The sequence below is a fragment of the Tachyglossus aculeatus genome, chromosome X1 (genome assembly GCF_015852505.1).
Source record: "Tachyglossus aculeatus isolate mTacAcu1 chromosome X1, mTacAcu1.pri, whole genome shotgun sequence".
Lineage (NCBI taxonomy): Eukaryota > Metazoa > Chordata > Mammalia > Monotremata > Tachyglossidae > Tachyglossus > Tachyglossus aculeatus.
This window is the reverse complement of record NC_052101.1, coordinates 68,699,798-68,707,233: the sequence shown is the minus strand read 5'-3', so window position 1 is coordinate 68,707,233 and position 7,436 is coordinate 68,699,798. Positions and strand designations below refer to the sequence as shown.

At 44.2% G+C, this 7,436-nt stretch overlaps 1 non-coding gene across 1 annotated transcript; it reads right to left on the bottom strand.

Moving 5' to 3' along the window:
• Positions 1 to 6,874: 6,874 nt before the first annotated feature.
• LOC119920638 lies at positions 6,875 to 7,012 on the bottom strand. The gene has a single exon (XR_005448369.1). It is a non-coding gene; the product is annotated as a small nucleolar RNA SNORA7 (small nucleolar RNA).
• Between the last annotated feature and the right edge of the window lie 424 nt (positions 7,013 to 7,436).

Sequence of the window (7,436 nt, the reverse complement as noted above, 5' to 3'; positions counted from 1 at the left end):
GAGAGGAGAGAAGGAAATAAGGAAGAGGGGAATGGGGGAGGAAAAGGAAGATAAGAAAATGAAGGCATAAGGGAGAGGAAGAAGAGAGAGTACTCACCCTCTGTTGCCACACTGCCATCATTGCTGCCAATGTCACCAGCTATGTGGCAGTGGCTATGGTTCCTGGAACCTCCCAAAAACTTTTCTTGATTTGCTCAAGCTTTTCTGCATTTAGAAACAATAAGGAGGATGTAGAAAGTAAGTATCCACTCCAAAAGGCCACAAATTCAAGAATAATGGAATCTGAATTAGCAAGTTTTTATTGAATTCAGTATTTCAAAATTGTAGCAACCAATGATGCAGAGGCTGGGGTTTTTTTAGCTAAATGCCCTAAATTGTTCTTGCTGATTGAAGGTCACTCGTCTTCCAAAATCAAAAGCATCAGTTGAGTCATGCCTCTGTGCTTTGCCTTTATATATAACATATACTGTATTTTTAATAAGTATTTTCAATTAAAGATTGTTTTAGCAAATCTGCTTCCCCTCTTGTCCACCTAATACGTTAAAGATGTCTGCAAGTGAGTATCATCCTAGAGTATGTGGATGGTACATTATTACCTCAAGGAAAGTTTGGCATGATAAATGGGGGAAAACATTCACTTTGATTGGTCCCCTCTGAACTCTCTCACCTGAAGGTGAATACTAAGATGGAATCGGGTAATCATCCTTTTCATAAACCTTTTGACTCCCGGAGAGAAACTTTTAATAACAGTTACCTTGGGTCACTCCCAGTGGAAGTTATTTTCATTACTGATTTGAATTTTTCTAGTCTATTTCCTCTAAAATAATTCAAGGTGCTGTTAAAGAGATGATTCTAGAACAACTAGGGTGTGGGAAGAAGAGTGGCAAAGAATTACATGGGGGAGTGAGGATTTTACTTTTCATTAGATACTTTAATGAATACCGGCAAAGGTTAGTATAATCAGAGGGAGAGATTTGATCGAGTGCTTTATAGTCAATGGCCAGGAGTTGCTGCTTGATGCAGAGAGGAATGGGCATCCATTGGAGATTTTGGAGGAGTCGGGTAATGTGTTTGTTTTAGACAAATGATCTGGGCAGCAGAGTTGGGTATGGACGGGAAAGGAGAGAAACTGGAAGGACGAAGACCAGTGAGAAGGCAATTGCAGTAGTCAAGTGCCTGGACCTTCTGGATGGAGAAGAAGGGCAGGATCGTGGAGATGTTGTGGAAGAAAAAAATGAAAAGGTTTAGTGAAAACCAAATATAAGGATTGAATGAGCAGGAACCAGGGGCACACCTGAATATAATAATAATAATAATAATAATAATAATAATAATAATAATAATAGTGTTTGTTAAGTGCTTACTATGTGCCAAGCACTTTTCTAAGCACTGGAGTAGATACACAGTAATCAGGTTGGACACAGTTCCTGTCCCTCAAGGGGCTTACACTCTTAATCCCCATTTTACAGTTAAGGTCACTGAGGCCCAGAGAAATTCATTCATTCATTCATTCAATCGTATTTATTGAGTGCTTACTGTGTGCAGAGCACTGTACTAAGCGCTTGGGAAGTACAAATCGGCAACATATAGAGACGGTCTCTACCCAACAATGGGCTCACATGAAGTGACTTGCCCAAGGTCACACAGCAGACGAGTGGTGGAGCTGGGTGGAGCTGGGATTAGAACCCAAGAACAGTGCTTTGCACATAGTAAGCGCTTAATAAATGTTATCATTATTATTATTAACCCATGACCTTCTGGCTTCCAGGCCTGGGCTCTATCCACTACACCAAGCTGCTTCTCTGAATATAATTACAAGGCTATTATACTTCCACTGGGAAGCCAGCAGACAGAATGTGGTGGCAACATTCATTCATTCAGTCAGTCATATTTGTTGAGCACGTACTGTGTGCAGAGCACTGTACTAAGCGCTTGGAAAGTACAATGTTGCTCAGTGGAAAGAGCATGGGCTTTGGAGTCAGAGGTCATGGGTTCAAATCCTGGCTCTGCCAATTGTCAGCTGTGTGACTTTGGGAAAGTCACTTAACTTCTTTGTGCCTCAGTTACCTCATCTGTAAAATGGGGATTAAGACTGTTAGCCCCCCGTGAGACAAACTGATCATCTTGCAACCTCCTCAGTGCTTAAAACAGTGCTTTGCACATAGTAAGTGCTTAATAAATGTCATCATTATTGTTATTATTATTATTAGTATTATTACAATTTGGGAACAGATAAAAACAATCCCTACCCTACAATGGGCTCACAATCTAGAAGTCGGGGAGGCAGACAACAAAACAAAACAAGTTGACAGGCATCAATAGTATCAAAGTAAATGAATAGAATTATAGGACAACAGGGCATCAAGCTTCAAACTAAACCAAGGCATGCCAAACTACAAAGCTATAGTAGTTCCCACAATTCTGTGAGGTCATGACACACGGCCTAATGAAGGCACACCCAGATTCTCAATCATTTTCATCAGCAACACCTTCAAATTATACTCAGTAGCAAGTAGAAAAACAAGTTTACAACACTGAGGTGAACTAGCATTCCAGCAAAGCTCATCACCACAAAGGTTCAACAGGGGGATACCAACAGGTCACTCAAAGAGCTGGTGCATGGTGAGCTGAAATATGCAAAACATGAAAAGAAAACTTAGTGATGCATCCTGTCAAGCAATGAAAAATAGCAGTTGAGTCTCAGAAGACTACCACAGGGAGCTGAGCATCGTTTCATGTGGCAACAAAAAAAGGGGTTGGTCTCCTTAAACAGAGGCTTGACGAAGATGGGAATTCTAAGAGATAGTTTGAAAAAAGTGACAGACCTTGCAAACGACAAATACATCAGTCTAGGAAGGGACTATAAGTGCACACAGATGATCAGTTTGCATAGGTCTTTTTGGCTACTTCTACATGTTTGGATAGAATTTCACCATCAGTATTGTCATATTTGAATATGAAGGACATATATGTGGGAAGGGAATGTGTCTGATGTTATATTGTACTCTCCCAAGCACTTAGTACAGTGCTTTGCCCACAGGAAGCGCTCAATAAGCAAGAGCCCGGGCTTGGGAGTCAGAGGTTGTGGGTTCTAATCCCGGCTCCGCCACTAATCAGCTGTGTGACTTCGGGCAAGTCACTTCACTTCTCTGGGCCTCAGTTACCTCATCTGTAAAATGAGGATTAAGACTGTGAGTCCCACGGGGGACAACCTGATGACCTTGTATCTATTCCAGAGCTTAAAACAGTGCTTGGCACAATAGTAAGCGCTTAACAAATGCCATCATTATTTATCTTCTAGACTGTGAGCCCGTTGTTAGGTAGGGACTGTCTCTATATGTTGCCGACTTGTACTTCCCAAGCGCTCAGTACAGTGCTCTGCAGACAATAAGCGCTCAATGAATATGATTGAATGAATGAATGAATAAATATGATTAATAATAATATACACATATGCGTATAAATGTAACAAATAGTACATGTATAATCATACATAAATTGAGGAGAGAAGAAACATTTGACGGATACAGTGAAACAAAGTTTCAGACCATGATGCATCCCATCTGAAAACTGGGAATCAGCATGGAACCAGCAGCATGGAACACGGCAAACAAAAAATGAGTGGCTCATCCATTCAATCGTTCAATCATATTTGTTGAGCGCTTACTGTGTGCAGAGCACGGTACTAAGTGCTTGGAAAGTACAATTCAGTAACAAAGAGAGCAGAAGCTTCCTAGGGATTGTGAGATAGGGAGCCAGAAACAAGAATAGTACAAGGTGTTGCAAATAACAGACATAAAAATTAGGGTATTTATTAATAATAATAAGAAGAAGAATGGCATTTATTAAGCACTTACTATATGCAAAACACTGTTCTAAGCTCTAGAGAGGTTACAAGGTGATCAGGTTGTCCCACGGGGGGCTCACAGTGTTAATCCCCATTTTACAGATGAGGGAACTGAGGCACAGAGAAGTTAAGTGACTTGCCCAGAGTCACCCAGCTGACAATTGCCAGAGCCAGGATTTGAACCCATGACCCCTGACTCCAAAGCCCGTGCTCTTTCCACTGAGCCACACTGCTTCTCTGTGCACTTACTAGGTGCCAAGCACTGTGTTAAGCACTGGTGTAGAAACAAGACAGAGCTCATGATCTAAGAGGTAGAAGGAGCAGGTATCTGTTACCAGTGACCCACTCAGGTAACAGGACTTGGTACACATTATCAAAGGGACCACACACTAGGGAGCCTGGCATATGACAGACCTCTTTATTAAAGGACATTCCTCCCACCCTCCGCCTGGCAGCAAGCATGGCATAGCAGATAGAGCATGGGCTGGGGAGTCAGAAGGTCATGGGTTCCAATCCCAGCTCCACCACTTACTTCAATCAATCAATCAATCAATCAATCGTATTTATTGAGCACTTACTGTTTGCAGAGCACTGTACTAAGCGCTTGGGAAGTACAAGTTGGCAACATATAGAGACAGTCCCTATCCAACAGTGGGCTCACAGTCTAAAAGGGGGAGACAGAGAACAAAACCAAACATACTAACAAAATAAAATAAATAGAATAGATATGTACAAGTAAAATAAATAGAGTAATAAATATGTACAAACATATATACATATATACAGGTGCTGTGGGGAAGGGAAGGAAGTTGGGGGGATGGAGAGAGGGACGAGGGGGAGAGGAAGGAAGGGGCTCAGTCTGGGAAGGCCTCCTGGAGGAGGTGAGCTCTCAGTAGGGCCTTGAAGGGAGGAAGAGAGTTAGCTTGGCGGATGGGCAGAGGGAGGGCATTCTAGGCCCGGGGGAGGACGTGGGCCTGGGGTCGATGGCGGGACAGGCGAGAACGAGGTACGGTGAGGAGATTAGCGGCAGAGGAGCGGAGGGTGCGGGCTGGGCTGTAGAAGGAGAGAAGGGAGGTGAGGTAGGAGGGGGTGAGGTGATGGAGGGCCTTGAAGCCCAGGGTGAGGAGTTTCTGCCTGCTGTGCAGATTGATTGGTAGCCACTGGAGATTTTTGAGGAGGGGAGTAACATGCCCAGAGCGTTTCTGGACAAAGACAATCCGGGCAGCAGCATGAAGTATGGATTGAAGTGGGGAGAGACACAAGGATGGGAGATCAGAGAGAAGGCTGATGCAGTAGTCCAGACGGGATAGGATGAGAGCTTGAACGAGCAGGGTAGCGGTATGGATGGAGAGGAAAGGGTGGATCATAGCAATGTTGCGGAGCTGAGACCGGCAGGTTTTGGTGACGGCTTGGATGTGAGGGGTGAATGAGAGAGCGGAGTCGAGGATGACACCAAGGTTGCGGGCTTGTGAGACGGGAAGAATGGTAGTGCCGTCAACAGAGATAGGAAAGTCAGGGAGAGGGCAGGGTTTGGGAGGGAAGACAAGGAGTTCAGTCTTACTTGTCTGCGGTGTGACCTTGGGCAAGTCACTTAACTTCTCTGTGCCTCAGTTACCTCATCTGTAAAATGGAGATTAAGACGGTGAGCCCCACGTGGAACTGGGACTGTGTCCAACCTGATTTGCTTGTATCCACCCCAGTGCTTAGTACAGTGCCTGGCACATAGTAAGTGCTTAACAAATACCATAATCATTATTTGTTTATTTATGTCCATAGTTTATTTGTATAAATGCCTGTCCCCTCCTCTAGACTGTAAGTTCCTTGTGGTTAGGGAATGTGTCTACCAACTCTATTGTATCGTACTCTCCCAAGCACTTGTTACAGTGTTCTGCACACAGTAAGCTCTCCTAAATACCATTGATTGATTAAAAAAAAAAAGCACCCCACCAGCCCCACATGTCAGGATGCACCATTCCAGCATCATCTGGAAAATGCACAGCTTTGCAGCAAAAGCATGTACCTCTCAAAGCCAAACAAATCCAAACTCCCCAATGCTTCCCAGGCTCCTCCCCTTAGTTCTCAGTCCATCGGAGTCCTGCATAATGAGCTATTCTCTCTTTTCTTTTGATGATGATATGTGGTAACAGGAAAGTCCTCTTTTGGTGATGTAGATTTCTCCTCCTTCTGATGACAATATGTGGAACACATGGGAGTCTTATTTCAGAGGAAATTCCTCTTCTGGTGATATTAACAGCCTTGGTTCCAGAGATCCTTGTTTTGATGCGGGTATGAGTAAACCTTGAGAGGAAATTTCTTCTTAAGCAATTCCGGGGATGAATAAATGTCTGCCCTGGATGGATACAGGCCCAGTGTGGTCCCTTGTTGTATTATACAGCAGCTGGCATGTCATGTGCCTCAGTTTCCTCATTTGCAAAACGGGGATTCAATCATTGTTCTCCCTCCTACTTGGACTGAGAGTCCCAAGTGGGACAGGGTTGGTGTCTGACCTGATTATCTTGTATCTACCCCAGTGCTTAATACAGTGCTTGGGCGCCTAAGAGTACCACAATTATTAGTTATTATTATTCCATATTCTTTCTACTACCAGTTATATCCTTGTAATTCCCCCTGCTCCCACAATCCAATAATAATTAATATTAAGAATTATTAATAATTTAATAATTGTAAATAATTTGTGTCTAAGTGTATCCTCCATTAGAGTTTAAGCTCCTGGAGGGCAGGGGCCTTGTCTTTTCCTTCTGTTGTTGTATTCTTCCAAGCACAAAGTAACCATTCATTTTCTTGTCTTATGCTGTCGAGTCGTTTCCAACCCATAGTGACACCACGGACACATCTCTCCCAGAACGCCCCGCTCTCCATCTGCAATCGTTCTGGGGGTGTATCCATAGAGGTTTTTTTGGTAAAAATACAGAAATAGTTTACCATTGCCACCTTCCGCACAGTAAACTCGAGTCTCCTCCCTTGACTCTCTCCCCAGCCGCTGCTGCCCAGCACAGGTGAGTTTTGACTTGTAGCAGATTGCCTTCCACTTGCTAGCCACTGGCCAAACTAGGAATGGAATGGATAGGCCTCTGCTTGACTCGCCCTCCTGCAGCCGAGACAGGTAGAGGACTGAAAACTCTCCAGGTGCAACCCTGAGAGGGTAACCACTCATTACAAACCACTGATTGATTGACTGAGGACCCGTCCCAAACTTCCTCCACCCTTTCCCCATGTCCCACCCCAGATACCCTGCATTTGAAAGGGGCTTGGGAACTCCGGCCTACACACTCTGACTAATTCCCCTGGAGGGTCTTTGAAAACACAACTGTGAAGGGACTGTATTAGGTGACAAAATTGCCCATCCCCCTCCTCCCACAAAACATTGCCACTGTTGGGAGCAAGAAGGGGCTTAACCATGCACAGGACAATAAGTCCTTGGATGAGTGGGTGTGGGGAGATGAGATGGCAGAATGGTCTTAGTGGAAAGAGCATGGGACTGGGAGTCAGGAAACCTGGGTTCGAGTTCCCGCTCTGTGACTTGTCTGTTGCATGATCTTGGGCAAGTCGCTTAACCTCTCTGGGTCTC